At 47.8% G+C, this 26133-nt stretch overlaps 1 protein-coding gene across 1 annotated transcript in view; it reads left to right on the top strand.

The window, feature by feature from the left end:
• The window catches only part of NOL11 (nucleolar protein 11), a 423141-nt gene that overhangs the window by 146058 nt on the left and 250950 nt on the right, over positions 1 to 26133 (top strand). The window lies entirely within an intron of this gene.

The raw sequence follows: 26133 nt of genomic DNA, 5'->3' as shown, positions 1-26133 counted from the left end.
CAATGATACTTAATTACTGTACATTTTAAGGTGGTTAATCATGTCTGCTGTACTATGTTATTACTTATACAATCAACTGCAAAATGGTTAAAATGCAATGTGGATTTGTGTCCTAAAATAAGGCTTTCTCATTGAAGATAAACTAGCAAGAAATACATTAGTGCCTTGGAGAGTATTGTACTTTAATTGTAGATCTCATATGTTTTGAGTTATGTTAAGTATTTTTGCGTTGCACCACCTTTAACTTTTTCATAGCTTATAGGTTTTAATTGGTAATCAATTATCCAAATTGTTGCCTGTTTTTTTATATATTATGAGTAGGCCTCCCGGTTTTATGGTATTTATTTTTTTAACAATTTTGCCTGTATTTATCCATATTTCTTTTTGTTTTTTTTGTCATTGTATCTGTATCTATCCACATTTATTTTTTTCGCAAGCAAATGAACACTCTGCAGCTAGCATTTTCTCACATTTATTTTAATTGTCAATGCATACTTGCAAGCAGTCGTTATTGGTTTCCCCGGAGCCTGGTAGTGTCCCTTACGGCCACCATGAAACCCAGGTTTCAAAATAGCAGTTGAGTAAGATCCAAAACACTCGGTTTACCTAGCACAATGTAGTGAGGCATGAAATGGATTTTGCTTCTACTATTTCTTCAAGCTCCCTCGTAATTGTGCACCAGTACCGTTCAAGGAGAGGGAATCCCAAGAGTGTATGTAGAGAAGTGCCTAGGGCTGTGTTACATTTGAGACAGGCTGATTGTGGGGCCCTACCCTCCCAAAGGGGCTCCTCCTGTTATAGCAAATTCTTTGTAGGCTTTTAATTGGATTAACTCTAGTCTGGATTTGACCGCTGACTCTCTAGGGTGCATCACTGCAACCTCCTAATCTATATCTTCCATGGGACCTATGGTTATTTCCAAGTTTGCTGAAGTGTTTGAAGTGTATATGGCAGCTTGTTATTTGTGGTACTGCTTTCTTGTCGATTTGTTTTATTTTATATAGTAGCCTACCCTCGAGAGGTCTACACTCCCTGCCCCCAGCCTACCACCTCTACTAATAAATTCATGTTGCAATTGATATGTAAGTGTATCTGTGAGTTGGTCTGAGATCATTGTAGTTTTGGATGATTTCAGAGGATTTAAGCCCCCTCAGGATTCAACACTTTACTTAAGTTGAAAATGCCCATGCAATTCCATTTCCAGAACCCCAACAGTTTCTTAATGCCGTTCAGCATCTGCCCTTTCCACAGTACAGTGTGTTTAGTCACTATTCCATGCCATCCAGTGTATTTTGTGGCCTCATTCCTGGAGTCTAATTCGGCCTGTGTGGGCTCCAGCAACTCACTTCCATTTGTCCTACTATAGATGAATGAATGTATGTGTTTCCAATTTCAATCGCTAATCTTGTTGCTCGATAGTCTCTTGGGGCATGCCCCTCTTATTCATTGACAATCTGGAGTTCAGAAGCCCACAAGTATGCCCTTCAATCAATCAATCAAACAACCAATCGGGGGGGGTTTATAAAGCGTGCTACTCACCCGTGAGGGTATCATGACGTAGGGGTGGGGGGGTAGGCAGCTCCGGCTCAGTAGAGCAAGGTCTTGTGACCCTTCCTGAAGGCATGCAGGTTCGGGCAGTGTCTGATGTTGACTGGGAGCTCGTTCCAGGTCTTGGCTACGATGTAGGAAAAGGCCCTTGCATCTCATATGACGATTCCTTTGCTGTATACTGTTCTTTGCAAGGATCGTAGTGCAATCTTCTCTCTTGTTCCATAATAGGGACGAGGGATTCTGTCAGTCTTTTCAAAGTAGGAATCTGCATTGTAAATGTGTTATTGTGCAACACATATAATAACATGGGTATGTAACCATTTTAATTAGTGCTACCCTCCTAATTAGGGTCAAGCAAATCTCAGACATCTTTAAACAGCTAACTGAATTTTTTAAAGGCCTACTTCTAAGTTTTGTGCTTGAAGTGTGGTGTTATTTCTATTCCTATGTAACCGAATCAGTCTCTTGAAACCAGAAGGTTTGGTAGGTGTCTCCTAGGTGCCCCGCCCAGTATGCACTGCATAAAGGACTGACTTAGTCCAGTTTATCCTATAGCCAGAGTATTTCCCAAAGGAAAATAGAATGGACACCGCTCCAGATATAGCCACATCTGAGTCTGAGTGGTACAGAAGAAATGAGTCTGCATAAATGAGATTTATGCTGATTAATATCTGCCCTCAGCCTGACCCAGCACTCTAAGAGCTCTGTTCACAAGGCAAAGAGCACCCAGGAAGAGGGCATCTCTGCCTAGTGCCCTTCCCTAGTGGGAATGAACTTCACACCACCCAATTTACCCTCACAGTGGCTGTTTGAGCCTTGTATATTAGTGATACCCATTTACAACAAGCATTTGCAATGCAATAGGTCTTGCATTAGGAAAGTTTGAGGTATTGGTATTGTAAATGACAAATTTTTATTTATGTGTTGGTTTTGTAAATAGCAAAATTAATAGCTTTGTCATTTACAATGCCAATAGTTTTAACTTTCGCAAACGTGACACCTATAGCATTTGTAATGCAATATGTGTTGTATTTACATGACTTAGATGTATTAATATTACGCTGAGGGATGCTGTGGCGCTGAGGGATGCTGTGGCGCTGAGGGATGCTGTGGCGCTGAGGGGTGTAGTTGGAGGGTGGAGGGTGGATGAAGGGCTAGAAAGAAACGAGAAAGAGAAGCTGAAAAGAGACAGAGAACTGAAGACTGATATCGGAAAGACAGAGTAGGAAATGGTGATGTAAGAAAGGTAAACATATTCATTGCAGGCAACCAAGTATCATAGCCCTGTGACGCTTGCAACGCCCTATTTCTTTGTATTCCACCTGGGTGGGACCTCGTGATTTGTGTGTTTCCAGTTCCAGGAGTTGTTCTGGTGTCAGATCTGGGGAGCGTTTGGCTGCAGACTCTCTGGTCCCTCTGGACGCACAGAGTGCAGCGTTGTGAAAACGGGCCACTTCCACGGGAAAAAAAGATAACTACATGTTGCGATATTGCGCTAAGTAACTTGAGGTTCCTTACTTTTAGACTTGGGGGGAAAAACAGGTGGGAGTCATTGTCTCCAGGAACGAACTGCTAAGGAAGGAGGAGGGGTCAGGGAACAGGTAGAACAGGATGAAGGGAGGGTGGTCGCTGAAAGCAGAGACACCTGAGAAAAAGCTGAGGGAAAGTAGACAGCATATGTTGCACACAGAGAACAGGCAAGAGTGGAATTAAAATAGGTGAAACACTACAGGAGAGAAGGGCTAGAGAGGCGGAGAAGTTAACAATTCTGAAATAGAGATATTGAAAGAATCAAGGGAAAGGAGAGGAGAAATATAGAAAAAAATATGATAAGAAGGAAAAGATGATAAGAAGAGCGTGACGTAAACACAAGTGCCTAAAAAAACAGAACGGGACCCTAAAGACGAAGGAAAAAGAAGAGTCTAAAAAAAAAGGGACCGGAGAGAGGCTAGAAGAACTAGAAAGAAACGAGAAAGAGAAGCTGAAAAAAGAGACTGAGAGAACTGAAGACTGACATCGGAAACACAGAGAGGGAAATGGTGATGTAAGAAAGGTAAACATATTCATTGCAGGCAACCAAGTATCATAGCCCTGAGACGGTTGTAACGCCGGTATTCTAAAACTGTAGCCTGTGGATGCGCATAAACAGTCAGAGCAGGCATGTGGCAACACATTACCTTTAGTAAGTGTATCCCAATTCTTTCCAAGACCTCAGCCCCTAAAACAGATCGCTTTTAGAACATGCGATCGCTCTGATCTTGCCTGCTTAGCAAAGCCAAAATCAAGAATCACTTATCAAAGTTTTTTCCCCCAATGCGGCTCACTACAGAATGGAACAGGACGAGACCTAACAATTAGGACCAAACCTGAATGCTTTCAGCTTTTGTAGTAGATGGACCCAGTCTGCATATTCCGGCTTTTTTCTGAATTTAGTGCCAGTATGGCCAAAGGCACCTGTGTGTTGCTCATCTCCTCTACCTAGTTATTCAGGCTTCAGAGGCTTAGTCTGGTTACCATTCCTGGAATAAATTCAATTGGCCTCTATGCACGAGGTGCCATTTAATCCAGTGAAGCAGAGTGCCAAGATTTTGGTCAGTAACTTTACAGATCTGCTGAGAAGGGCAGTGGGTCTTTTAGCAGTACAGGTATTTCTGGTTTTGCCTGGTTTAGCTATGACTACTATGATTGTATGGCAGATCCCTAGAGGGAACACCCCTTCTTCTTGCCTTGGCCTAAGACGGAGCAAAGTTTCTTGTATAGTTCTACTGGAAACCAATTGGGTCCCTATACTTTGCTATTGGGTCTAATTGAGTGTCTTCGTAAGCTCCTTAACTGAGAGTTTCCCCATCCAGTGTTGTTCTATGTTCCCTGGTCAACTGTGGCATGTGTAGTCTCAATTGGGAGCCTGTCTCAAGGTAGAGTGCCTCTCTGTCTTTAAGCTTGTCTTCCAGAGCTACCAGTTTCTTTCCCCTGCGTCTTTTACATTAAGCACTGAGATTTTGGACTCTGTTTCTAAGAACAGTTTTATAAGCCTCCCACACTGTCAACCCTGATTCCTCCTAGCCCTTGTTTTCCTCTGAGAACAGCTTACAGTCAACTTATAGCCCCTTTACCACCTCTTTCCTGAAGCCTTCATGATTTTAATTGCCATGTGTCCTCATTGCTCTCCTGTCATTTTGCCTATTATAATTTTCAGGGGTGAATTGTCTGAGATACCCCGGCCAAGTATTCTGCTTCTTGTATTGCTGTTGCCTCCCCAGTTAGAACAAGCACATAGTCCAAATATAAGAATGTCTTGTGAACCCCTGAGAAAAAGTATTGTGCCCATCCAGTTTGTGTATGAGTCAAGTTGGTGCTGAGTTTTCTCCGGTCTAGGTTCCTGCTTATGACATAACTGAAAACCCCTATTATTATGCATGTTTTTGCCTTTGTTTGTACTATTATGGGGCCTGTACTGTCTAGGACTCTCTGTCGGAGCTGGGACGGGGCATGTACATTCAATAACTGTCCTTCCCCAGTGCCCTGGTATCCAATTTAGCAGCCTTCTGGATCAGTCCATTGTCCTGTGAATGAAATGAGGAAATCCTCCTGACCAGAATCAGCACACCCATGGAACCACTAGTATAACCAGCATACACTGCGACGTGTACAATCCCTGCATTAGGCAATTACTTTGTATTCCCAGTAAGTGAGTGTTCGAGGCATATGAGCTGCCTATTACACACTGTGCATAGATTGCCACCTAGTGTTTGGCCTGGATGTTTGCAGTTTGTTTATGTCCTGAAAAAGTCTTTGGAAGTCACAAGATAGGTGACTCCTCCTTTGAACCACATTGCGCATGAGCATCGGCTCCATCCTCAGATTGTTTTTTTCCGCCATCGAGCTCGGATGTTTTTCCTACGCTCCGGTTCGGAACCGAATTTCCTTTGGCGCGCAATCCTCACCCAGTTCGACAGTATTGTTTCGATTGTGCTCCCCATCAATGCGATTCTTCACCACTTTGAAGTCTTCGATTCCGGTCGTCGACGAAGGCCTTCGGGCTTACCTGGGTCTTACTCTCTGGCTCATGGAAAGGACGCCATTCAAGAAGTGTCCTCAATGTGGGTCGAAGTTTCCCTACACCGATCTACATGAGGTCTGCCACCTTTGCCTCTCACTGGAGCACGAGGCAAAAGACTGTTCCGCTTGTGCCTCCTTCCGCTCCAGAAAGACGATTCGGGACAGACGAGCTCGAAGAACTATGGCTCGATCGTCAACTTCGATCCCAGACAACATCTTTGAAGAGGGCGTTGGCGTGCCAGAACACAAGCATGCCGAAGAAAGTGCCAGCTCCTCTGATGCTGAAGACTCAGACGTCGAGGACATCACTCCAGCTCAACGGGTCGGAAGTAAGTACGTTGACCCCAACCCTTTCCTCAACACCCTCAAAAAAAGCTTTGGTCGGGGCGTGGCTTGGCTGGCTGCAAGATGGCCGCACTCTGAGTGGGCTCTGCCGGCCAAGCGTTTAAATCCGTTAAAATCCTGCAGACATCGTAACGTTCTGCGCACTACTCTGCAGTACACCGCCTTAGGAGGGTGTCCTGCACCTACCTGGCCGGTTCAGGTGTTCATGTGTGCTTTACCGACGAAGCTGTCTGCCTCGTGGCAGGTGCGGGGCTCCCATGCTGGGGATAGCCTGCGCCGCAGCTGGGCCTGCTGCTGTTTGGAGGCGATCCTGTGCCGAGGGCTGTATCCGGACCTTGCTGCTGGACCCCCGATTCCTCCGGTGAGTCGCGCCGCTGCCCAGGAGTGGGCCTGCTCGGCTGCCTGCTGGTGCGGCGCTGCAGCCCTGCGGGAGTCTGGCCGCTCTGTCTCGGCCCCGTGCGGGCTGCGGCATTGTTGGCACTTGGTTGAGGGAGCGGTGGGCCCCCCTCGTGTCCTCCGCTGGTTGCTCTCCTTGCGGCTGGTGTCGGTCTCGGGGTTCCGGGCTCCTGAGGCCTGCCTGCTTCCTCCACTACACTGCCCGAGTCACCCCGTGGGAAGCCCTAGCTGGGGCCTACCTGCAGCCAGTACCGCTCTGCTCATGCTTCTGGGGCGGGGTGCCGTTTGTGGTCCGTCTAGGGTGCGGTCCCTGAGAGCGCTCCTGCCTGTTGGGGGAACCAGCCGCCGTGGTGGGCGTACCTGACTTCTGGGACCGACCGGCTGGTCGGCCTTGTTCTGGCGCTACGTCCTGCTGCCTCCCCTCTCTGCGCCTGGCACACCGGAGAATGCTGGACCTGGTCTTCGGACTGCTTGCGCCCCACTTTTAAAAGCTTCAGGCAGATCCTTCTCTAGGGGCAATTCACCACCGCCTGCGAGTCCGCTTTTGGAGGACCGCCCCTGGTGCAGATTGCCGTTGCCTCCCGCCTGGGACTCCGGTGCGCTGCCCCCCTCACGTTGGTGGTTCCGGTGTGGTGGGCCTGGCCTCGTTGGACTGGGGCTGACTCCTTGCCAATTTCCACACCACTTTTGCCCACATTGGATTGTGTGCGGTCGCTATGGCGGTACCTGCGCCACTATACCTGCTTGCCGCCTTTGACCTTGTGTTACTGCCGGAGCGGCCTGTATCCTGCTCAGTGCTTCAGTCTGAAAACTGGTGGCCTCTCTGGTTTGGTGGACTCGCTTGGAGTCCTGCCCTCTTGATCACTGCAGTGGTGCCCTCCCTGGGCTTTGAGATTGCATTGGAGCTGCAGTTTGGCGGATTGATGTTGCCTGCCCTTTAGTCCCCTGAGTGGTCCTTTCTGCTGGTCTTACCTGTCTAGCGCGTTGGGTGGTCCTGCTCCAGTGTGTGCTGGTGCCAACCCGGTGGCTCCCGAGTCGCCTTTGGACACTTACCCACTCCTAGCTGCTGCACCCAGGCCGCCTTTAGCATATCCCCTGGTTGGGTACTCTGTGGTGCCCCCCCTTTTGCCGCCGGTTTTGAGAGCTGTCCCATTACTGGTGCTTTGTTAAACATTTGGGCTGTTGTTGGTTTACTGTAGCTTCACGCAATGGGGAAGAGTGATCCTAAACAGCCCAAGATAGCTTTTGAGCTGCGCAAATCTTCCCAGCAGGACGTCACGGGTGCTGAAGGTGCTGACTCTGCTGCTGGGGTCATGGAGGTCCTGCGGTCCAGCGAAGATGATCTCAAGACCATCATGCTAGTCGAGTCCACTGTCACTGGAATCGCCGCCCAGCTGGACCAACTTTCGGCTCGCCTTGACAAGGTGAAGTCCCATGTGGACTCCCATGATAACCGCCTGCTGCATGTGGAGTCCCGGGTCTCGGAAGTGGAGGACGCTGCCACCCAGGACCGGCAGAAGTTGCTACAGATGGACAAGCTCCTTGCCATAATCCGGGAGAAGAATGGGGACTTGGAGGCCCGCTCTCGGAGGTGCAACCTGCGTATCACAGGCCTCCCGGAATCCACGAACATATCAAAGATTGAGGACTTCGTGGAGCAGTTGATCAAGGAGTTATGTTATGTTATGTTATGTTATGTTATATTGATTTATTATGCGCACAGATACCCCAGCCAAGGGGCGTCCCGGCGCAGAGACAAGGTAGAACATAACACAACAGGAAACTAAAAACATGAAAGCAGCTAAAACAGGAAAGTTTTTAAAGCCCTCCGGAAAGTCAAGAGGTCCTCCATCAGACGAATTTCAACAGGAAGGGAGTTCCATGCTGACGCGGCCTTTACACTAAACGAGCGGCCACCCATGCGACTAAGCCTAAATCTGGGGACCACCGCAAGGGCCAAACCCTGGGAACGGAGGGTGCGGGTGGGAACATAAAAGGAAAGACAGCTGGATAGGATTTCCGGGCCAATACCTCTCAGAATCTTAAAAGCGAGACACAAGACCTTAAAAAGGATGCGCTTCCTGACAGGGAGCCAATGTAGGGTACGAAGGACAGTTGCCACCGAGCTGAATCTGGGCAGGCCGACAATCGCCCTCGCCGCAGCATTCTGAACCCGCTGCAGACGGGTTAGCTCGGCCTGGTTAGCCCCAGCCAGAAGAGAGCTGGCATAATCCAGGCGGGAGATGATAGTTGCCTGGATCACCAGCTGCCTGGTCGGGGCGTCAAAGAACTTGAGAACAGGTCTCAAGCCCCTTAGGAGACCGAAACAACAGGCCGCAGTTTTTTTAGTATGCCCTACAAAGGAGAGGCCCGCATCCAGCCAGACCCCCAGGTTTTTCACCTCAGATACCGGGGTTGGAGTGGGTCCCAGCTCAGAGGGCCACCATTGGTCACCCCACAGCTCCACTCCCTTACCGACAACCATCACCTCCGTTTTTGTGGCATTTAGCTGAAGGCAGTTGCCTGTCAACCAGCTAGCCACCGCCTTCAGTCCAGACTGAAACCTGGGGGCCTCAGTCTCCGCATCCCCGCTGAGAGTAACCGCCAGCTGTGTGTCGTCGGCATATGAGACCAAAGTTAGGCCCCACTGCCTAGCGACATCAGCCAGCGGTCTCACGTAAAGATTGAACAACGTGGGACTCAGCGAGGACCCTTGCGGAACCCCCATGGCCAGCGGTTGGAAATTGGACTTGAAGGGAGGGATGGCAACACAGAAGGAGCGGTTATCTAGAAAGGAGTGGAACCATTGCAACACCTGACCGCCAATGCCAGTCTCCTCAAGCCGATGCAGGAGGATGCTGTGGTCTACCGTGTCAAAGGCGGCGCTAAGGTCTAACAATATAAGCGCCGCCGTTTGACCAGCATCCAACCTTGCACGGAGATGTTCCACCATCACAAGTAACGCGGTTTCCGTGCTGTGGCCGGCACGGAATCCGTTTTGTGTGGGGTCGAGGGCATTGGTCCGTACAAGATGTTCAGACAGGGCCAAGTTGACATGGGCCTCAGTAATCTTGGCTGGCCAAGGTAGCAACGAAATGGGGCGATAGCTTTCAGGCTTGGCCGGGTCCAGGGAGGGCTTTTTGATAATTGGGGACACCACAGCTTGCTTCCACTTAGCTGGAACTACTCCCGTTTCCAAGGAAAGGTTGACGAGGGAACATACAGCTGCACGTCCCATAAAAGCCTGATCTCGAAAGAGAGCAGGCCTTACTGGATCGGATGGAGATCCAGATTTGACTTGCAACGCAAGTTTATCAAACCCGTCCAAGGTAAGGGGGGGGAAGACAAGCAGAGTAGACTGATGGTGGGTCCCATTGATACTTTCCCGACCGGACCCTATGCTAGGGAATGTCCGATAAATAGCTTGGACTTTCCCCAGAAAATAGGAAGCAAGGGATTCACAGTGGGAAAGAGAGCTTACGGTCGTAGAGGTAGTCCGCTTTGACATAAGATCTTTTACGGCCTTAAAGATGGCTTTCGACGGATTAGTACTGTTCCGGAATTCCGCGGCATAAAAAGCCGCTCGAGCTCGACAGATAGCCCGATGGTAGAGCTTGACGGACCTGGCGTATGCAGCTTTTAGATCAGCTCCATAGGTTTTCCTCCAGGCCCTCTCAGCCCGTCTACAGGCACCCTTTAGGGCCCGAAGGGCACTATCGTACGTGGATGTCTTGTCCACCGTCTTAATCGTTGAGCATGCTCACCGCTCCTTGGGGCCTGCCATCGTCCCGGTCTTCCCTTGCGTCCCATTATAGCTAAGAGGGCGCCATCCTCCGGGCAGCATGCGAGAGGGGAGCCATCACCCACCAGGGCAACGCTCTTTCATTTTACCCTGACTACACCCTCTCAGTGCAGACCGCCCGAAAGGAATTCCTCCCTGCCAAACGCATCCTTCTCAAACATGAGGTCTCCTATTCGTTGGCCTACCCCGGCGAAATTACGAGTTCGCCAGGGGGCGAAGATGCTGGTCTTTCCGGATCCCAAAGAGGCCCTGGCGTTTGCTAAAAAACTGGACAGAGATGCCCGCTCAGCCCCTTCTACGCCTCAGCCCGATGGGGCTGGGCGCCTCAGCCCGATGGGGCTGGGCGCCTCAGCGACAATGACTGAGTAGTGCATTTCCCACTGCTTGCCTGAACGCTGCCCTCAGGGATTGATGTCTGACTTTATTATGCTTGGCCACCCTGCTACTCTGCAGGGGTGTATGCTGGGCCCTGCCTTGCCCCCACGGGATTATTCCCTACTCTCCCATCTTTCCTTTGATTCCTGGTTGTGGGTCCCTGGAGTGGGAGGGGTGGTTACCTCCTCCTGATTGGGGGGGGTTGTAGTGGTTGCGGGGTGGTTGGAGATGGTGGTTTTGGGGATGTTTGATGGGGGTGCGGGTGGGGATGTTGGTTGTTTGTTCTCTCTACCGAGGAGGCGGCTTCAACTTGCCGCCGTGCAGTTATTTTGCATCACTTTCAATTGCCTCTTGGTTGCCACTTGGATGGCCTTGGGGTGGCTCTGGGTTGTTGTTGTTTTGTTCTTTCAAGCTAATATCAAACGTTTGCTTAATGACACTGTACTGAGCGTATTGCCATGGATGGGGCTGTTTTGGGGTGGATGGTGCGGGGGTTGTTTGTTCTGTGGGCTCTGCGCAGAAACTGGTCTGTGGGTATTGGGGGGTGGTTCTGTTCCTCTAGCTGGGTGGTGGCTCTGTTTTGCTACCTTTCCATTGCGTCATAATGTCTCTACATGTTCCATTGTAGACGCTGTGCTGTGCTTGAGGTTTTGTTTTTCTGATTTTAATGCAAGGTGCTTTATTATACGTCATGTATTTGGCTTATTGATGTTGCTGTTTTCCTTTTCCAGTTTGTCAGCTGTGTTACACTGGCCTGCCTGCGGCTCCCCCTGTCCCCTTCATCTCCTTTGTGCGCTGGCGACCACCCTGGGTTGGCCCTCAATTCCCTGGGCTGCCTCCGCTCTTGCACTTCCCAATAGGTCTTTTGCTCCCCTCATTGCAGCCGAGTTTTGGGCACGACTGTGTCTCCTGCTGCTCGCCCTGCATAGCGCTGTCCCCTATTTCCCTTCTCATGGCTAATTTAACCTGTTGGACATGGAATGTCCGTGGCCTGAATGACCACCGCAAGACTCGCTTGACTCACGCCCATCTACAGCACCATAGCGTGGACATTTGTCTCTTACAGGAGACTCACTTGCTCCCTGGCTCGGTCTCCAGGCGCGTTACTGGGGGGAATCCCACTCATCCACCTACTCATCCTACGCCAGAGGAGTCTCGATCCTGTTGCACCGTGGCCTCCCTTGGCAGACCTCCCGTGCCCTTACCGACCCCGAAGGCAGATACGTCATTTTGCATGGTCTCTTGCTCGCTCAGCCGGTCACCGGTGGACTGGTTTGAGTCAAAAATCCCTCAGTGGAGCAGATTGACTTCCCTGGCTGGCCGCGTCGCCATAGCCAAGATGGTGGTCCTTCCCAAATTCCTCTATCTGTTCTCCAACATACCTATCCCCCTCACCGCCTATTTTTTCTGCCGGCTCCGTTCGCTGGTAGTCTCGCTGGTTTGGGCGGGGCGGCAGCCCAGGATTGCCTATGACATCGTAACCCTGCCCAAGTCGGCTGGCGGGCTGGGTGCGCCAGATTTTCCTCTATACGCACTTTGCGCTCAGGCTAGCTTTCTTCATTTTTGGCTGCATCCCACCCCTTACCAATCCCACGTTGCAGAGGAATCGTACGTTGCCTCCCCATGGCCCCTATCTACTGCATTGTTTGCCCCTGCGGTGCACCCTCTGGCGTAGGTGTAGGTGGAGGCACTGCGCTGGGCGTGATCATTTCTGCGCCGCCTTGCTGGTCTTTCTTATCTGCCAATGCCATGCCCATTACTGACTACCCGGATTTTCCGCCCCTTCAGTCTTCTAGTATGTCTCGGCATGCGTTCTACGGGGCCTCAGGACTGTAGCAGATCTGTATCCTGAGAATTCCTTCTACTCACTTTCTGAGTCCCCTTCATTGATGGATACACTCTTATATTACAAAGATAATAATGTCTGGTGTGTGTCACTTCTTTTCTTTAGAATATGTGTAAACTGTTTTGGCAGATTTTATATCATTTTTTGATGATTCCTGGGTGCCACAGGGTAGACTCCTCCTGACCTTGAGGTGGTCGGATTTGTGCAAAATGAATGTGCAGTGTCGAACCAAACGGCACTGTGCCCTTGGTGGCACACCTTGGGAGACTAGGTCCCTCTAAACTGTTACATGACGGTGTATCGCGGGTAGTAGTTCATCAATTCATTTATTTGAATAGAATTCAATTCAAATTTGATTCAGCAGGATACAATTTAAATCAAAATATCCTTTGGTCAATAACCTATTTCTGTAGTTTCATCCGATAGTCAAGATTACTCCCAATGCATTTCGGGACGAAAGCCCTTCATCAGGGGACTGGTGAACAATCTGTGGATTATCAAAATACAATCGAGTCAGGGGTGGACCCTAATCCTCTGCATAATGTTCACAATTTAAAGTCTGTTAACTCTGAATTAATGCCCAAAGTGTCAAAAGTTAGTCTGTTCTTAAATACACGTGTAAATAGCGAAAGTACAAGTACCTGTGTTACATTCATGGTCGAAGATATGTGCAGGGAAGAGTCTAATGCGCTCGATACATGCATTGCATGCAGGTTCGAAAAATGAACTGAGTGTAATAGGTGCAAAGGAAAGCTGTCGCGCTAAAGAAATACGTGGCATGCAGGGTCGAAAAATGAACAGTGTATGAAAAGAAAACGGTCTCGCTTGGGAGACGTGTATCGAAGTAAAAGAACCCGGTGGCGTGCATGTGAACTTAGGCGATGTGTTCAAAATATATTACAGATACGACGTGAAAAGTCTCGGGTGCTGGGCCGGGCGGATTGTGTGGATTAACGGATATATGCAGAGTCGTACTTGCGTCTTCGGTGGATGCGGGTGAAAGTATGGAAGCCCGCCGATGTTTCAAAGATGTATGCGGAAATGTAAACATGGAAAGGGGACTGTTAGGAGTCCGCCATGATGGAGTGGTGTTCAGTCTCTATGGCAATTATCGGGAATCTCGGGGAATGAGTTGATTCCGAATCTTGGGGAAAAAATACTACTATGGCGGTTGATCGATGCTGTCCATATGGGATTCTTAAGCAGAAGATTGTGGAGATAACGTGCATTAATACAGTTTAAAAAAATTGAAGAAAGTGCAAAAACAAATATAGTCACGTGTATAGCTATGTGAGTGTGGAATGGGGTGTAAGCTGTGCGTTATGATCAAACTATGGCCATTGATCTCTATGGGGGAAAGGAATTATATATACAAAAAGGACGGTCGGGGCACATGCATGTGGTATAAACAAGTCATAGATTCAGCATACATTTCAATACTGTAGAAAAACAGTAAGTGCATTAAAGTTTATCTTATAGGGGCTTGGTTGATTAGAGGAAACAACTGTACTCCATCCTGTCATTCAGTCCTTTTGGATGACAAGCATCAAGTCTTTTGATCCAAAAAATTTTGCGCTGCAATAGTCTCTTCCTATTATCAAACCCCTGTCTGACAGGTACAATCGCCAAAACCAAGAATCTCAGTTGGCTCCCGTTGTGTTGGTGTGAAATGAAATGTGCAGCAAGTGGCGATTTCAATATTTTGTTTCGGATGGTACTCTTGTGTTGAGTTATACGAACCTTTATTTTTCTTTCGGTTTTGCCCACATACGGGAGGCCGCATGGGCATTTTAGTAGGTACACCAGGTTCATTGAGTCGCATGTAGCGTTCGTGTATAGTTTAATAGTTTTACCTGATGTTGGGTGATTCATTGTGTTGCCTTTAATCACATTGTGGCAGTGGCTGCAATTCAAACAGGGTTTTGTGCCTGCATAAGTCATGGTGGGTTGTCGTGGGGTAGCTTCCAGTAAATCCTTTGTTTTTAGACCGTTGGTAAGCGAACAGTGGTGTATGGGTAAAGATACCTCCGAAGTCTGGTTCTTGTTGTACCATCTGCCAATTTTTTAGAATGATTGCTTTGATTGCAGTACTTCTACTTGAAAATTTGGATACTAAAACTGGTCTTTGAGTGCTTTCTTGATTCTTGTGGGTGGATAATCTATCCGATTCTTAGTCTGAATCCGTTCTTTGGCAGTCCTTAGGACTGGCTCACAATATTTTCTGTCTCTGTATTTCACTAGCATGTTGTTTTCAGTGATATTGTATGTCTCTTGTCTCTGAACAAATTCTCTTCACTCTGAGTAATTGAGATTATGGAAGGTGCTTTTTCAAGGCTGTTGGATGACCACTGTCAAAGTGGAGAGCGTTGTTTCTGTCTGTTGGTTTGACGTATAGTTCTGTTATCTAGTTGTTTTTCAATGTTATCATGACATCCAAGAATGGTAAGCTTAGGGTGCTTGTTTGGTGTCTAAATTCAATGTGATCATCAATGTTGTTGATGCAAGTACTGAACTCAGAGATTTCTTCTGGTGGACCTGCCCAAATTAGAAAAATGTCATCGATGTACCGCCAGAAGGTGCAGATCTTATCTTGCCATCTTCGGTTGTTGAGAATATGGTCTAACTCTAGGCGGTGCATAAACAAGTTCGCATAGCTGGGGGCTGCACAGTTTCCCATCAAAGTTCCTACAAGCTGCATATAATATTCTCCATCCCATGTGAAATAGCTGTGGTAAAGTGAATATTGTAGTTCCAATAGTAGTACTTTCAGATCATCTTTAATGGGGTGATGTATCAGGAATGACTCAATAGCTTCTAATCCTCTGTTGTGTGGTATGGACATGTATAAAGCACATACGTCTATGGTACAGAGAGTGTTGGTCTTGTTAGGATCTAGTTTGACTTTTTGTAGTTTGTTCAGGAAATCTGTTGTATCACGTAAGAAAGTTGTCATTTCTTTTACGATGGGTTGTAGGTACATGTCAATATATTTACCCGTTGGTTCATGTATCGCATTCTTCGTGGATACAATTGGACGGAATTTAGATTTTTTGAGATTTTTGTGAATCTTCTGTAACATGTGTAAGCTCTGACATTTAGGATTGGTCTGTATTAAGTACATCTTGTCTTTCTCCGTGATGGTGCCCATCTTCAATGCTTTGTCAAGTATGGTTTCTAGGACTTTGGCATAAATGTTTGTGGGGTCATGCATTGGGAGTAATCTTGACTATCGGATGAAACTACAGAAATATGTTAATGACCAAAGGATATTTTGATTTAAATTGTATGCCACAGAATCAAATTTTAATTGAATTCTATTCGAATAAATAAATTGATGAACTACTACCCGCGATACACCGTCCTGTAACAGTTTAGAGGGACCTAGTCTCCCAAGGTGTGCCACCAAGGGCACAGTGCCGTTTGGTTCGACACTGCACATTCATTTTACACTCCTATATTACCAGCTGCGTGCCACACACCGGAAACTACACCCGAACTTTCCGCAACCCCCTACTACTTTCCCATCACTGGATTTTGTATATACTTCCGCATCCCTGCACAAGCTTGTCACCAGATTTTATGCTTTTGCCCTGATATCCTCTCCCACCTCCTCGACTCGAGCGCGCGAGGCGTGGAGGGCGGATCTTGGCGTGGATCTCTCGGAAACCAACTGGCTTTATTGCAGTAACCAAACTACAAAACTTTCCCCGAACTATCGGCTCCGTTTGATCCATTTCAAGTTTCTGCACAGGTTCTATCGCACTCCATTGCATCTTAATCGTCTAGGACTCATCCCTGAGGACTCCTGTGTGCGATGTTCCGCTCCGGCTGCGGACTTCGCCTATCTGGCCTGGCTCTGTCCTAGGGTGCAGGTGTTCTGGCTGGAGGTCTGCTCTACTATCTCTGAAATTACTGGTACAGCAGTTCGTCCGGACCCCCTTCTCTGACTTCTCGGCTTTGTCAAACCTTGCCCTGACGCTTCGCCCCGGCTGATTTCGATGCTCCTGGTGCTGGCCAGGCGCAGGGTTGCTATGTGTTGGGGCCGTCGGCCTGCCCCTGCGGTTGCGAGATGGTTGGAGGATGCCTCCCGCTGTCAGACTCTCCTTTCTGAACTTTGGGACCTGTTGCCTGCTAGATCTCGACCTGTCGACATTTGGGATCCCCTAGTCGCCTATCTCCTTTCCCGCTCCTCTCCTAGCAGAGCTGCCTCCCCTGCGCTCCCCACCGGCACTGTGCCCGTGGTGGCCGCGGAGATGGCCAGTGTGTGACCCCCTTTCTGCTCCTCCCCAGTGCCTTTGCTGTCCATGGGTCCCTCTTGACATTGCTCCCCGCCGGCCTTTGGCCCGAGGCGGCCGCCGGTGCTGGTCTGTGCCGAGCTCCTTACTGTTTGCTTCCCGGTTGTCCCCGCGCTTCTGGCCCCCCCGGGGCTTTCCCTTCCTATGTATGCCTACCTGGGAGAATATATTCCTAAGAAGCACGGCACTGCCAGGATATTGTTTCAAGATTTTATTGCTGACATTTTGCGGCTCACTGTACTTGATATGACTATGTTGGAATGTACCTTGCTACTTTGCACTGTCTTAGCACGGAACTTCTATCATGTATTGTACTGTTGTGTTGCAACTTCCTTAATGAAAACTTGGAAAAAAGAAAAAAAAAAGGCTTCGGTCACACCCTCCCCTTCACCTTCGGGCCCGGGTGCACACCGAGAGACTGCTTCCCACGCCCTGCCTTCGGGCCCGGCAAAGAAGCCTTCAAAGCCTTCAGGCGGCTTGGGCTCGAGTCAGCCTATTTCCCGGTGTCGATCCCATACCAACACCGAAGAAGAAGCCATCTTACTCTGCCACGCCGACCGCTGCTCCGACACCCAAGCACTCGGCGCCGAAAACTGGCGCGGACTCATCCATGCCAAAACGGCACTCGGAGCCGAGTAAAAAACTGCCTAAAGGTCCCGACTCACATGCTTCGGAGCCGAAAAAACACCCGGAACCGAAAAAACACGTTCTGGTTAAAGACATTTCGAAAGGTCACAGTTCTAAGCCAAGAGACCCTAGACCAGCTACAGAGTCGGTACTGAAAAAACCTCCAGAACCGAAAACATCGATGCTGAAGGATCTGCCCTACACAGAAGAGCTTTTTACACCAGATCCTACTCAACAGACTCTTTAAAAGGATCCTAAGACAGGCCAACTAGCTCTTAGCTCCAAGAAGAGATCACTAGAGGCGCCTGTAACTCCTCCTCCTCCTCCAAAGAAGAAGAGACATTGCAACCTCTCCATTAAGGGTCCCTTCTCCACCACCTCCCCATACTATTCCTCCTCCTCCTCCAACTCCACCACATCATTCGCCTACACCATCCACTAATCCAGATGATAATGTGGATACAGACTCTGATGACACAGGTTGGGGTGCACATAACCCAGTAGGGACCAATAGTCCCCCCTCCTCCCCCCCCCCCCCCCCCCTCAGTCACCTAATACTTGGGATGATTATAACACCCCTGATGTGCTTTACGTCCCTCAAGATGATGTTTATCCTTCCAGGCCTTCCCCACCAGAGGACATAGAGCTGCCCAGTACCCTGGGGTTGACTTGCACACAGATACTGTGGAGGAGGACTTCTTATTGGACACTTTTGATACTACACAAAGGTCCACTGCCATTTTGCCAATGCTTAAAGGGGTTATTAAGCAAGTCACAGAGGTATTTAAAGATCCTGTCAGGGCTCGTGTCCTCAACCCTCGCATTGAGAAGAAATACAAAGCTGCCCCTACAGATCCAGTTTACATTAGAGGTCCAGCACCACTAGATTCCTTCGTAGTTTCTAATGCACGTAAACGTGCTAATTCACAAACATCAGGTGAGGCCTCCCCACCAGATAAGGAATATAAACTCCTTGACGCCTCCGGTAAGCGCACAGCTTCACAAGCAGCTAACATATGGCGCATTGGCAATACTCAAGCGCTGTTGGCAAGATATGACAGAGGACATTATGACTAATTAGAATCCATAATACAGCATCTACCAGATAAATATAAAAACCGAGCCAATGAACACATGCAGGAAGGTAAAAATTTCACCAATACTTCCATTCATTGCGCCCTAGATGCTGCAGATACCGCCTCAATGGCAATTAATACTAATATCCTTCTGCGTAGGCATTCCTGGCTAAGTATTTCAGGTTTCAAACCTCAAGTGCAAAATTCCATCCTCAATCAACCATTTAATGAGAAACACCTATTTGGCCCTAATGTCGATGTATCTTTAGAGAAAATGAAAAAAAAGACACCGACACAGCTAAATCTATGGGAGCCTTGCAATTGCAAGCTCCCAGACGTTCCTTTTGTCGCTTATCATATAGAGGCAACACAAGAGGGCTACGCCTCCGATAGCTCCTCCACTTCCTATAAGACCCCTAGCCAATCAACATTCACGAAGGGCTACCAAAGAGGGGGTTATTGGGGTAACCACAACAAGGGCAGAGGCAAAACCAACAACTCCCGCACTGCCTCCACCCCTATCCAATCACTTTCCTCCACTCCCCCAACCCCCCCCCCCCCTCCCCCACCCCACCATTCCACTCCTGTGGGGGAAGACTACAACAATTCCTTCCTGCCTGGACCAACATCACATCAGACAGATGGGTGCGACAAATTATTCAATCAGGTTACTGTCTAGAACTAACATCTACCCCCCCAAACATGCCACCTAAACAGCGTCCAATGTCACAAGAGCATCTATCACTGCTAAAGCAAGAAGTAATATCTTTGCTAGAGGAAAGTGCAATAGAGCCAGTTCCTCTGCAACAACAAAACAAGGGGGTTTACTCCCTATACTTTCTTATCCCAAAGAAGGACCGCTCTCTTTTAAGGCCTATTCTAGACCTCAGACCGCTAAACATAAAATACAGTCTGACCATTTTCACATGGTAACACTCCAACAAGTCCTTCCTCTCCTGTTATGAAACTACTTCCTTGCTACTCTAGATCTCAAGGACGCATACTTCCACTTTCCCATTCACAAAACTCACAGGAAGTATCTCAGATTTGTAATAGACGGGCAGCACTATCAGTTCAAAGTACTCACATTCGGAGTCACAACTACACCAAGAGTATTCACCAAGTGCCTAGCAGTAGTGGCAGCACATTTACGAAGATCTCACATCCACGTCTTCCCGTACCTCGACGACTGGCTCATAGCTCATACAACCAGTGTATGAAACATGCTCATGCCACAATCCAACTGCTCCACAACTTGGGGTTCACAATAAACCACACCAAGTCTCATCTGCAACCATCCAAAGTACAACAGTACCTCGGTGCCACAATAAACACCTCAACAGCGCTAGCTTACCCACTCCAGTAAGTATAGCCAGCATGCAAGCTCTTCTCACAAAGTTTCAGCCACAACACTCCCTTCCAGCACGAGTGTTCATGCAGCTCATAGGGATGGTGGCCTCTTACATTTTCATAGTGCCCCATGCTAGACTTCAAATGCGTCCTCTCCAAGAGTGCTTATCACGTCAATGGAACCAGGCTCAAGGTCAATTAACAGACCTAGTGTTGGTAGATGGTCGGACTCCTCGCTCTCTGCAGTGGTGGAACACCAAAAACCTTTCCAAAGGGCGACATGACAGCCATGTATTACATACAGAAACGGGGCGGAACACACTCCCTGCAACTCTCAACTAGCACAAAACATATGGCTGTGGGCTAAAACTCAAAACCTATTCCTCCTAGCCCAGCATGTTCCAGGAGTACAAAATACCATAGCAGATCTGTTAAGTCGTCAGACACAACATACCCAGGAGTGGGAACTTCCTCCGCAAGTTCTTCAACCATTTTTTCAGATGTGGGGACAGCCTCAGAGAGACCTCTTTGCCACCCAGGAAAACGCCAAATGCCCAAGCTTCGCAGCCAGATATCCACACCCACTGTCCAAACGCAATGCGATATGGATGAACTGGTCAAACAGATTTGTGTATGCTTTTCCACCTCTACCACTCATGCCACTAGCAGTACGCAAACTACAGCAGCATTCTCTGACCCTAACCCAGTTGCTCCAACGTGGGCCAGACAGCCGTGGTGCACCACACTGCTACAACTGACGGTAGTACCGCACCAAAAACTATACCTGTCTCCCCGCCTTTTAACACAGAACCGTGGAGAGATCAGGCACCCAGACCCAGCTCAGCTCAACCTTGCGATCTGGCTCCTGAAATCCTAGAATTTGGATATCTTAACCTTCCTACAGACTGCATGAATGTCATAAAAGAAGCTAGACGTCCAACCACTAGAGCATGCTATGCAGCTAAGTGGAAACGCTTTGTAATATATTGTCACAACAACAATATTAATCCCCTAGACGTGTCTATTCAACACATCATAGGATACTTACTACACCTCCAAAGATGTAACTTAGCCTACACGTCCATTAGACTGCATCTTGCTGCCATAGCAGCATATCTTCAAAACAGACCGCATCTATCTCTGTTCAGAGTGCCTGCTATTAAAACCTTTTTTGGAAGGCCTTAAGACAATAATTCTTCCCAGAGTACCACCTTCACCAGTGTGGAATTTGAACATTGTTATCACACGGCTAATGGGACCTCCCTTCGAACCTTTACATCAATGTGAGCTACAATTTTTAGCATGGAAGGTTGCGTTCCTAGTAGCTATTACTTCGCTATGGAGAGTTAGTGAACTACAAGCACTAACCATACAAGAACCTTTCTTGCAAATGCATCATAATAAGGCCGTTCTCCGTACTAATCCAAAATTCCTGCCAAAGGTAATTTCTCCCTTCCACCTCCATCAATCTGTGGAACTGCCAGTTTTCTTCTCGCAGCCACAGACAGTAGCAGAAAGAGCTCCTCATATCCTAGATGTCAAAAGAGCATTGCTATACTACATCGAGAGAACACAACCCTTTCGGAAGTCCAAACAACTTTTTGTGTCTTTCTCACCACCACACAAGGGTAATCCCATATCAAATTCTGGGATAGCTAGATGGATTGTCTAATGCATACAGATTTCCTACTACAAAGCTAAACTTACGTTATCTGTTCCTCCTAAAGCCCACGTGACAAGGAAAATAGGGGCTTCAATGGCATTTTTAGGGAACATTCCCCTAGATGACGTCTGCAGAGCAGCTACATGGTCTACACCGCACACATTCACAAAACACTATTGTGTAGATGCGTAAACCAAACAACAAGCTAATGTGGGCCAGGCTGTTCTCAAAACATTATTTCAAACTACTGCAACAGATAAGGGTGGTCACCGCTAAGAGTTGGTACTGCTATACAATCTGTGCACAATGTGTAATCTGCAGCTCATATGCCTCGAACGGAAAATGCTACTTACCAGTATGCATCTGTTCTTGGCATGTAGAGCTGAGGAGCTTGACACGCCCACCCACCTCCCCGGCTACCCTTGTCTGTTCCAGTATTATCTTAATTAGATACAGCTTACATGGACATCCTTCCTTTTCTTGCAAAGCTCCATCATTTCCCTAATGGCGAAAAACAATCTGAGGATGGAGCTGATGCCCATGCGCAATGTGGCCCAAAGGAGGAGTCCCCTATCTTGTGACTTCCAAATAACTTTTCAGGACAAAAACTAACTGCAAACATCCGGGCCCAACACTTGGTGGCGATCTATGTACAGTGTGTAACTCTGCAACTCTACATGCCAAGAACAGATGCATACTGGTAAGTAGCATTTTCCTTCCCGTTATAAGACCAGGATTGGCCTTTGCTTACCCCTCTTTTAATTTCATTTGACAGGCCATTCACATTCGATGACAGAATTTTCACGGTAGAAGTCTGACTGGGATTATACTCATCAGGAGGGAGCCCACCATTTTATGATATCAAGGGATCCCATCCTACATAATTTGCGTGTGTATGACTTACTGTGGTGCATATCGATGCCATGCCAAATAGTAAAGTGAACAACCTTCCCCCACCCCCAACATTTCCTTCACATGAGTTTTGACTACCCACTTACCCATCTTTAGTAAAGGTCTGTCGACCACCATTGTACACCAACCATTTACCCCGGTCTTTTGATAGTGTCACAGCCTTAATAAATATACTGTTGTATACCAATTGTCAATAATTTCACCAAATCTCCAGTGCTCAAGTCTTGGGACCAATACATCACCAGTGTTAAGGGCTTGCCCATTCCCTTTCATGATTACTTTGTTTCTTTTTTCATCTGTTGTGGATTTGGGTCCGGCGTCCCTGTGTTGTCACCTGTTACCTCATTATTATCACTTCGGGGGAACAGGCCTGAGAGTTCCCAACTACCACCCCTTATCCAGTGTCTCGTGGGGTCTTTGAGCCAGTGGGAGGTTCATCTTCAGTGATTTTGAGAGGAGCAGTTTCACGCCTTTTACGGTGTGTCGAAGAATGTTTTTGGGTTAAAAATGACGTTAAGGCTGAAAATAGTAACATGTATGTTCATTGCTTTCATTTTCCATTTTCCATCCGCCAAGGATGCCTTTTCTGTTGAACTGCCCTCGTATAGTCTGGATTTTTTCTTTCTTTCAAACCTTTAAAAGCAACTTCCTTCCTGTCCCTTGCCGTTTTTGAGGACCCCATCTCTGTCTTAATAATTAAGGAACCTGGCTATTGTAGCAAAACTGGCTCTATATATACTAAACCAAAACGAGATATATAGTCCAGGTGACCTCAGGTAGGCAGAGGTTAAAGTTAAATAGAACCTTAGTCTCCATTTGTGGTAGAGTGGTCGAGCAGTAAGGCAGTATCAGAGGACAGTGTTAAGCATTTGATGTATACACTCAGTCAGCAAATTAATTCACACACTCAAGTACTGGTCTCTAGACCAATGGTTTTTTTATAAAAGAATATACTGTTTTATTTTTAGAACCAAGCAAGCCTGGCACAGGTAAGCATTAAATACTTTACAGTAATAAGTTGCTGGATGTAGAACAATTAGAAAATACATTAGAACTTGTTTGATTTATAGGGGTTGCAGTAGGTTGCTGTACTTTTTCAGTAAATTACAGGTAAGTTACTTATTACATTACTTTTCTAACTCCGTGCTAGATACCTAGAATCCGCACTGGGATATTTCCTGCAAACAGGTAAGAAAATACGTTTTGGTTATTTGTGCGATTTTTAAATAATATTTTTAGATTTCCTAACTCCACACTTAGAAACTTTTTGGAAGAAAATTGTCAATATTATCCTATGGAGGAAAAACAGGTTATCGGTTCACAGGTAAGTTATCGACTGTGGGAGTTAAGGTTCTGGGGTTAGACTCAGGGGTCCCCAAGGGTCAGTGATGCACTCTTGTTACACCTTAGCGGCACTAGGGTGGTCAGCTAAGTAGTTTAGGCATTATCCAATTTAAAAAATAGTAACCGTAGAAAATGACAGCTGTCCAATTTGAGGCATGATGCTCGAACGAGATAATGTTATACTATGGAGAATACGTTCACTGCATAGACACACATGTAACTTACAGGACTGTTCTTCTGGACTTAAGTTAAGTAGGGGCCAGGTTCCAAGTAAGCACCAACAGTTCAAGTGTACCTGCCCTGGGGTGTCTGGGTGCATAGGTGCTTTACGTGATGGTAGCCTTTTATGCTATCTGTTAGTCAATGGTAAAAGCACCTGCAAGAAAAGGCAGCGGGGGTGAGGTCCAAGTCCAGCAGAAACCACGGTGGGCTTGGCTTTTGAGGGTCTTGGGACCACAGATACACTGTTGGTTTATGTGAGCCCAGGCTGAGAAGCTCAGTGCTGAATGTTTTGTCTGGCGGGTCGGGGAGTTAGAGGCTCTCGTGGTTCTTGTTGTACCTGCAAAAGAGGGAAAAAACACAACAGGGCCACTCTCTGTGTGGAACTGGCCTCTCTTGAAGTCCCTCGATGTGCAGGTATGTTTTGACGGCTGTGGTGTTCCGACTGAACACAAACATGCAGGGGTGCTTGCAACTGGCTCTAGTACCCAGGGTATCTGTGCAGGGCGGCTCCTGGGGATCCTGGCATGTCCAAACTTAGAGACGGATCTGACCTTCTGGAGCACAAAGACCCCTTGCTAGGGGGCTGCTATCTCAGTGGGCTCGGGGGTCGACAAAATGGTGTCCTGGGGAGCTGCAATCGGGGCCTGCTGGTGCAGGGTAGTGGCTCCTCCACTCCGAGGGAGATGTTGCTAGGTCGAGGAAGTGCTGGGCAGACATCCAAGGGTTTGTTGTGACTATTCTGCTTCTGGACGAGTCTGTGTCAGTGATTGGTAGTAGAGCAGCAGTCAGGCAGGGTTTTGCGCATGAGTTGATGCTTGTCCACAGTTTTCCTGTCTTCGACACTTCTTTGTCCTTCCTTCAGGCCGATGAATCTGAGTTTCTGGTGTCAGGGGGCCACCTAATGTTAAATGTATGGTTTAGGACGCTGGTTCTGTATATACTATACCAAAGTATGGTATAGTGTGCACAGAGTCCAGCGGAACCTCAGATGTAGGCAAAGATAAAAGTAGATAATACCTTACTCTCTATGTGTGGTAGTGTGGGTGAGCAGTAAGGCTTTATCAGAGGGTAGTATTAAGCATTTATTGTACACACTCAGGCATCAAATGATATCACACACTCTGACAAAACTCAGACCAATTTGTTTGTATAAAAATATGAGTTATATTTATTTTCTAGAACCAAGTAAGCCTGGCACAGGTAAGTGTAAATGGTACTTTTCAAGGCAGGTTGAACAATACAAGCAAGCTGAATGAAAATTACTTTGGTACAGGATTGTAAATACTTTGAATACAGTTGAAATTACAGTTAGATTACTTTGATTACTTGGCAGCTTACTTTTCAAGTTACGGTTTCTTCTCAGTGTGATATGCCTACATATCACACTGGGGCACTTCCTGGAGAAAAGGTAATTAAATCAGTTTTTGTATATTTGCAGTTTCTTTGAGTTTCTTACAAACGCACTTCACACAAAACAATTTTCAAAGAAAAGCAGCCAATGCAATCCTGTGGGAGGAAATTAGGTTATCGGTTTACAGGTAAGTGCTTGGTTTTGGGAGTTGGGTTTGTGGGGGTGAGAACCAGGGTCGAGGATGCACTCTCAAAACACCCTCAGCGGCACTAGAGCGTTCAGTGCAGAGTGCTGAGGCCCAATGTTTTCCAATGGGGTATAGGGGGCCTCCGGTTTGTGACTGCTTATGAGCAGGCCACAAGGTTGTGGGAGCAAAGCTCCTAGGGTTTAGCTCCGGGCAAAAGGGGATCCTAGTTGGCACACATGGTGCACCCGCAGCGGAACAGGGGTGGCCGAGTGCAGGGTGCTGGTTTGGCGTCTGGTGCCCTGTTGATTTCAGTGGTGAGGATTCTCTGGTTGCAACAAACACTGCAGGCTCGGCAACAAAGATAGTCTGGAGGTGACCACCGGTTGGGGAGGTAAGTCGGGATGCATGGGGATGCTGGGACACGGTCTGTTGGGCCTCCCATGGGCAGGGACGTAAGGTGAAGGGGTGTCTTTAGGTGTCAGGTTTTTCTTACCAGCTCTGGGTGCTGTCGAGGGGTGGGGGGGATCCTCCAGAAAGAGCCTGAAGGTGTCAATTTGAGATTAGAGGCAGGTCCAAGATCACCAGATTGCAGGTCAGGGTCATCGGGGAGATATCTTCGTGGTGTTGGGCCACTCAAACGCTGGCCATGGGCGCCTGGTGCAGAGTGGTGCAAACCCGCAGATTTGGCTGGAGCCAGAGGTTCGAGGCATGTGGGCTGCTGAATTCATATCT

This window comes from Lissotriton vulgaris, chromosome 7 (assembly GCF_964263255.1).
Source record: "Lissotriton vulgaris chromosome 7, aLisVul1.2, whole genome shotgun sequence".
Classification (NCBI taxonomy): Eukaryota; Metazoa; Chordata; class Amphibia; order Caudata; family Salamandridae; genus Lissotriton; species Lissotriton vulgaris.
The sequence above is the reverse complement of the archived record's forward strand: the minus strand, read 5'-3'. Positions and strand labels throughout refer to the sequence as shown.